This window comes from Salmo salar, chromosome 24, assembly GCF_965601325.2.
Source record: "Salmo salar chromosome 24, fSalSal1, whole genome shotgun sequence".
Taxonomy (NCBI): domain Eukaryota; kingdom Metazoa; phylum Chordata; class Actinopteri; order Salmoniformes; family Salmonidae; genus Salmo; species Salmo salar.
The window spans coordinates 19,035,298-19,043,293 of NC_138314.1; the positions used below are offsets into that span (position 1 = coordinate 19,035,298).

The following is a 7,996-nucleotide window of genomic DNA, read 5'->3' on the forward strand; positions in this document are numbered from 1 at the left end:
GGCGAAAGGAGATTTTGCGGAGATGCCAGGCAAACCACGTGGCCCTTGGGGTCCTGAGTGAGAGAGAGTGAGGTTAGGAATTATGTCAACACTACAACAGATGCTATTAGTCATAACAGTGGTTATGCTTCTCCTTGTTATATACTATTAGTCATAACAGTGGTTATGCTCCTCCTTGTTATATACTATTAGTAATAACAGTGGTTATGCTTCTCCTTGTTATATACTATTAGTCATAACAGTGGTTATGCTCCTCCTTGTTATATACTATTAGTCATAACAGTGGTTATGCTTCTCCTTGTTATATACTATTAGTCATAACAGTGGTTATGCTCCTCCTTGTTATATACTATTAGTAATAACAGTGGTTATGCTCCTCCTTGTTATATACTATTAGTCATAACAGTGGTTATGCTCCTCCTTGTTATATACTATTAGTCATAACAGTGGTTATGCTCCTCCTTGTTATATACTATTAGTCATAACAGTGGTTATGCTCCTCCTTGTTATATACTATTAGTCATAACAGTGGTTATGCTCCTCCTTGTTATATACTATTAGTCATAACAGTCGTTATGCTCCTCCTTGTTATATACTATTAGTCATAACAGTGGTTATGCTTCTCCTTGTTATATACTATTAGTAATAACAGTGGTTATGCTCCTCCTTGTTATACACTATTAGTCATAACAGTGGTTAAAAAAAATTTGATCATATTACTCCAGTGTTAGCCTCCCTACACTGGCTTCCTGTTAAGGCAAGGGCTGATTTCAAGGTTTTACTGCTAACCTACAAAGCATTACATGGGCTTGCTCCTACCTATCTTTCCGATTTGGTCCTGCCGTACATACCTACACGTACGCTACGGTCACAAGACGCAGGCCTCCTAATTGTCCCTAGAATTTCTAAGCAAACGGCTGGAGGTAGGGCTTTCTCCTATAGAGCTCCATTTTTATGGAATGGTCTGCCTACCAATGTGAGAGACGCAGACTCAGTCTCAACCTTTAAGTCTTTACTGAAGACTTATCTCTTCAGTAGGTCCTATGATTAAGTATAGTCTGGCCCAGGAGTGTGAAGGTGAACGGAAAGGCTGGAGCAACGAACCGCCCTTGCTGTCTCTGCCTTGCCGGTTCCCCTCTTTCCACTGGGATTCTCTGCCTCTAACCCTTTTACAGAGGCTGAGTCACTGGCCTACTGGTGTTCTTCCATGCCGTCCATGGGAGGGGTGCGTCACTTGAGTGGGTTGAGTCACTGACGTGGTCTTCCTGTCTGGGTTGGCGCCCCCCCCCCCCCCCCCCCCTTGGGTTGTGCCATGGCGGAGATCGTTGTGGGCTATACTCGGCCTTGTCTTAGGACGGTAAGTTGGTGGTTGGAGACATCCCTCTAGTGGTGTGGGGGCTGTGCTTTGGCAAAGTGGGTGGGGTTATATCCTGCCTGTTTGGCCCTGTCCGGGGGTATCATCGGATGGGGCCACAGTGTCTTCTGATCCCTCCTGTCTCAGCCTCCAGTATTTATGCTGCAGTAGTTTATGTGTCGGGGGGCTAGGGTCAGTCTGTTACATCTGGAGTATTTCTCTTGTCTTATCCGGTGTCCTGTGTGTATTTAAATATGCTCTCTCTAATTCTCTCTTTCTCTCTTTCTGTCTTTCTCTCGGAGGACCTGAGCCCTAGGACCATGCCTCAGGACTACCTGGTATGATGACTCCTTGCTGTCCCCAGTCCACCTGGCCGTGCTGCTGCTCCAGTTTCAACTGTTCTGCCTGCGGCTATGGAACCCTGACCTGTTCACCGGACGTGCTTGTTGCACCCTCGACAACTACTATGATTATTATTATTTGACCATGCTGGTCATTTATGAACATTTTAACATTTTAACATTTTGACCATGTTCTGTTTTAATATCCACCCTGCACAGCCAGAAGAGGACTGGCCACCCCTCATAGCCTGGTTCCTCTCTAGGTTTCTTCCTAGGTTTTTGGCCTTTCTAGGGAGTTTTTCCTAGGGAGTTTTTCCTAGCCACCGTGCTTCTTTCACATGCTTTGCTTGCTGTTTGGGGTTTTAGGCTGGGTTTCTGTACAGCACTTTGAGAATATCAGCTGATGTACGAAGGGCTATATAAAAATAAATTTGATTTTGATTTGAAATTTGATTTGATTATGCTCCTCCTTGTTATATACTATTAGTCATAACAGTGGTTATGCTTCTCCTTGTTATATACTATTAGTCATAACAGTGGTTATGCTCCTCCTTGTTATATACTATTAGTCATAACAGTGGTTATGCTTCTCCTTGTTATATACTATTAGTCATAACAGTGGTTATGCTTCTCCTTGTTATATACTATTAGTCATAACAGTGGTTATGCTCCTCCTTGTTATATACTATTAGTCATAACAGTGGTTATGCTTCTCCTTGTTATACACTATTAGTCATAACAGTGGTTATGCTCCTCCTTGTTATATACTATTAGTCATAACAGTGGTTATGCTCCTCCTTGTTATATACTATTAGTAATAACAGTGGTTATGCTCCTCCTTGTTATATACTATTAGTCATAACAGTGGTTATGCTTCTCCTTGTTATATACTATTAGTAATAACAGTGGTTATGCTCCTCCTTGTTATATACTATTAGTCATAACAGTGGTTATGCTCCTCCTTGTTATATACTATTAGTCATAACAGTCGTTATGCTCCTCCTTGTTATATACTATTAGTCATAGCAGTGGTTATACTCTGGGGGACCTCATCAGATAACCACTTAGCACCTCACATCAGGCCTAGTGAGTGACTACCCGAATATTTATGACATAGTACAGACAGTAATCATATACAGTGGCAAGAAAAAGTATGTGAACCCTTTGGAATTACCTGGATTTCTGCATACATTGGTCATCAAATTTTATCTGATCTTCATCTAAGTCACAACAATAGACAAACATAGTGTGCTTAAACTAATATCACACTAATTATTGTATTTTTCTTGTCTATATTGAATACATCATTTAAACATTCACAGTGTAGGTTGAAAAAAGTACGTGAACCCCTAGGCTAATGACTTCTCCTAAATCTAATTGGAGTCAGGAGTCAGCTAACCTGGAGTCCAATCAATGAGACGAGATTGGAGATGTTGGTTAGAGCTGCCTTGCCCTATAAAAAACACTCACAAAATTTGAGTTTGCTATTCACAAGAAGCATTGCCTGATGTGAACCATGCCTCGAACAAAAGAGATCTAAGAAGACCTAAGATTAAGAATTGTTGACTTGCATAAAGCTGGAAAGGGTTACAAAAGTAAAAAAAAAGCCTTGATGTTCATCAGTCCACGGTAAGACAAATTGTGTATAAAAAGAGAAAGTTCAGCAATGTTGCTACTCTCCCTAGGAGTGGCCGTCCTGCAAAGCTGACTGCAAGAGCACAGCACAGAATGCTCAATGAGGTTAAGAAAAATCCTAGAGTGTCAGCTAAAGACTTACAGAAATCTCTGGAACATGCTAACATCTCTGTTGACGAGTCTACGATACGTAAAACACTAAACAAGAATGGTGTTCAAGGGAGGACCCCACAGAAGAAGCCACTGCTGTCCAAAAAAAAACATTGCTGCATGTCTGAAGTTTGCAAAAGTGCACCTGGATGTTCCACAGCGCTACTAGCAAAATATTCTGTGGACAGATGAAACTACAATTGAGTTGTTTGGAAGGAACACAACACTACGTGTGGAGAAAAAAAGGCACAGCACACCAACATCAAAACCTCATCCCAACTGTAAAGTATGGTGGAGGGAGCGGCATGATTTGGGGCTGCTTTGCTGCCTCTTGGCCTGGACAGCTTGCTATCATCGACGGAAAAAATTATTCCCAAGTTTATCAAGATATTTTGCAGGAGAATGTTAGGCTATCTGTCCACCAATTGAAGCTCAACAGACAGGACAACGACCAAAAACACAGAAGTAAATCAACAACAGAATGGCTTCAACAGAAGAAAATACGCCTTCTGGAGTAGCCCAGTCAGAGTCCTGACCTCAACCCGATTGAGATGCTGTGGCATGACCTCAAGAGAGCAGTACACACCAGACATCCCAAGAATATTGCTGATCTGAAACAGTTTTGTAAAGAGGAAGGGTCCAAATTTCCTCCTGACCGTTGTGCAGGTCTGATCCGCAACTACAGAAAACGTTTGGTTGAGGTTATTGCTACCAAAGGAGGGTCAACCAGTTATTAAAACCAAGGGTTCACATACTTTTCCCACCCTGCACTGTGAATGTTTACACAGTGTGTTCAATAAAGATATGACAACATACAATTGCTTGTCTGTTATTAGTTTAAGCAGACTGTGTTTGTCTATTGTTGTGAACTAGATGAAGATCAGATAACATTTTATGACCAATTTATGCATAAATCCAGGTATTTCCAAAGGGTTCACATACTTTTTCTTGCCACTATACATGTAAATGTGGGAGAGAAGGGATGGTGGAGGAGGGTGGTGATTTTACCTTCTGGTCCTGGTGGCCCTCTCAGTCCTACTGGTCCTTGTGTAGTCGAGCCAGTTCCACCAGATTTGGGATCTGTATTTGGACCAGGTTCAATAAAAAATAATATTAGAAATCATGTATTACTTCCTGTATATATTGACAAAATAATATCTTTCTAACTCACACTTGAGAACACACAAATTCCCACCTCAGTAAGGCTCAGTTAAAGAGAGATGTATGTCACATGAGGCCTCAGATCAACACTCACTATCACCATTGTCCTTCCAGGGGCAGAGGTCGAAAGCAGGGATGTCTTCACAAAGGGTGTAACCGGACTCACGGGAGTGATACTGGGAGGCTCTCTCAGGGACATCAGCGATGCCAGTGTTGTCACAGGTGATGCGAGCCAGAGATGTCTTCCCCAGGCTTTTTTTATGATCCTTGGTGAAGACTATCGTTTTCCCACCACAGTCTGATACACAACACAAATGATGGTTATAAACAGGGTTTTTGTAAACTATGACTGAAGACTCAGAGATATGAAAGTCCAAATAAGACATTACTGAGTCCTTTCTAAAAAAAAAGGCTCAGTTAATATAGTCAAACATGCTGTGGAGTCTATAAACGACCCTGCCTAATCAACGTTGTCAGGAGTCCCATAGACGTTCAGCAGGTTCTGGGCCAGCTCAGTGTTGTTCATCACCACTGGCAGGTTCTGGGCCTGGGACAGTTTACATAACCCACACCATTTGTTGTAACCTGAGAGGGGTAACAAGAAGATGAAGTGTTAATTGGCAGCCTTTTACAGAAATACAGTATCACATAGAAGACAGTGTGGAGAGCTTTGACAGTAGTCCTCCCATGTGTGGTATAAGTGGAGTAAAGTTATACTGTAGAGAAAGATAAGCTTCTAGATGAGACAGTTCATCAGAGAGAGGGAGAAATAGAGGATGAGAGGACAGGAGTACAAAGAGAGAGTACCTTACCGGGGAGTCTGTTGTCTCGGTTGAGAGAGCCCATGACCAGGGACAGTTTAACGGAAAACTCAAACAGCCTATCCCTCAGCTCATCGTGCATCATGTGGTCCTGAGTGTTCAGTTTAGCCTGACGGCCCACCAGCCCCCTCAGCATAGGTTCCAAACCACCTTTTTTAAAACCTTTATTTAACTAGGCAAGTCAGTTAAGAACAAATTCTTATTTTCAATGACGGCCTAGGAACAGTGGGTTAACTGCCTTGTTCAGGGGCAGAACGACAGATTTTTACATTGTCGGCTCAGGGATTCAATCTTACAATCTTTTGGTTACTAGTCCAACACTCTAACCACTAGGCTACCTGCCACCCCATCATGCCTTATTGCTACCTGGGGGAGCAGGTAGCAGTAAGGCCTGATCCAGCTATACTTTAGTAGTAATAATAATATAACCTTATTTTGATCTATACACTTTTAGTGTACAACGGGAAATTACTTATGGTGAATGTACATTTTCCCCTGAGAAGTGGGACTGAGAGTTGTACCTTCAAAGACAATCCTCCAGGGGGCGAAGAAGGCCCTGTGCAGCAGCGGACTGGGGAACTGGGCGTTCTCATTGTAGTTCTCATCCAGACGGGAAGATAAAGGACTGGATGGAAAGGTGAGCGAAGAGGTAGGCAAACACATTGGAGATGCTGGAGTCGACATTCTCATCATAGCCAGGGTAGGTGGACAGCTGCCTTGCAATGAAGTCTGGGCCCACAACGTGGAACAGGAAGTCCCTGAAGTTGATCACCTGTGAGAGGAGGAAGAACATGAGTGACAGTTTAATCACCCAGCAACTCAAACCCATGTGTGTAGGTACCTACAACTATGTTATGACCTTTGTAACTTTGAACTCCACGTACAGATAGAAACTGAGCTAAATTAAATAGATTTGTTATTAGGCTCTCATTGGAATTACCTGGAAGTAGCCTCCCATGATCTTGCGGGTCTCCTGGTAGGTGATCTCTCCAGTCCAGTGAGGGTTGAGCTGGGTGAGGGCGCGGGTCATACGGTTGTGTTCACGCAACATCATTGTGTGCATGGAGGTCAGAGCAATGTTCCGAATGCAGTTGGACACCCTCACCTGGACACTGGAGAAAAGGATCCCTCTGGTGAGACTGAAGGAAATGTTGCTGCAGTGCCACTAGAGTACTAAGGGTCTTACTGCTAACACTATCTTAATCCTAAGGATCAAGATAACGAGGATAGTTAATAGTGTAGCTTAATCTGTATGATAATATTGGTAATGATAATACGGTTGTAGTACCAGGGGGATGAGGTTCCCATTGATTTGCATGTTCGGGTCCCAGCCCTTGGCCAGTGAGATGCCATCCTCATACTCAGCAAGGAGCCAGTGGGTGAAGGGTGTGTTGGCAGAGCCTCTTCGAGGGTTTCCCTGGAGAGAGGGGGAGGGAAATATAAATTGAAAAAGTGAAGGAGATGCCATGGTGATATTCATGTTTTTGGCTTGCGTCACTAGTCAATTCCTTCCTTCTGTGATTTTAGGCCAGTATGTGTTGTGCAACAACAGGATGGTGTAGGAGTCTTGTTGCTTTGATTGGCTTACCTGTTGTTACAGACACTGGTGGCTGTGCGGAACCTCTTCAGGTTGGGGTGGTTTTGCAGGAAGAGGGGCGGGCCATGGCTGAGCAGCCATTCAGATCAGCAATAGTCTCCAGATCCTCAGATTAGGTCTGTGCGGAAGACAGACAGAGAGCCAGTGAGCTGTGTGATCGGAGTGTTGACGGGGACATGTGTATAGAGCAGTCAGGGTATTTTTCCTAAACCCCGGGGAAATACCAGAAAGGAGAGGTGTGTGTATGGAGATGTAACTGTGAGAAACAGGACAGACCTGTGGCGTTGAGTGAGCGCTTGTGGATGCTGTGTTTTTTTGGTAGATCTTTCCAGGATTAGTTTGACGGTGTTCTCCATGTAGTCTACAGCCCGCACCGCTGAGCGGGTGTCCCAAGCAGGCTGCTTCAGCAGCTGCAGGATGTCTGCAGGTCCAACAGCATTACTCTTTACGCGTGATAAACTCCTACAGGGGGGCAGTGCAGGGACATGAGCCAATGGTATAACTGGTACTGTATGTAGCATCGCACGCCAGGTGTCTAGGCGCTCTTACAGTGAGCTATACATGGCTGTGAAGTTATGTGGTGTACCATAAAGACATTTCCACATAGAAATACACATTCTGTACAATACATACACAAACTGAAACATGTTCTGTGATTCATACATGTCACGGAAAAATATATTCCTCTCTACGATCTACCAGGCTCCAATGGGAAATTTCAAAGAAGGGTTTGCAGACTCACTCTTTTCTGGATTACTCAAAGTCCGCATCCACTCTGGCCTCGGCATAATTTTACATCATCCTGCTCAAGTGCCCTTCTGAAGACATAATAAGCATCTTTCAATTTCTGTGACTGATATCCACATGTTATACGTATATCTAGTGCTGGCAACATTCTATATGCAACAATTATTTATTCAAAGTTAATTTGATTGGA

General features: G+C 43.4%; 1 pseudogene; it reads right to left on the minus strand.

The window, feature by feature from the left end:
• Positions 1-4,724: 4,724 nt before the first annotated feature.
• On the minus strand, positions 4,725-7,656 carry LOC106585253 (eosinophil peroxidase-like; annotated as a pseudogene).
• Between the last annotated feature and the right edge of the window lie 340 nt (positions 7,657-7,996).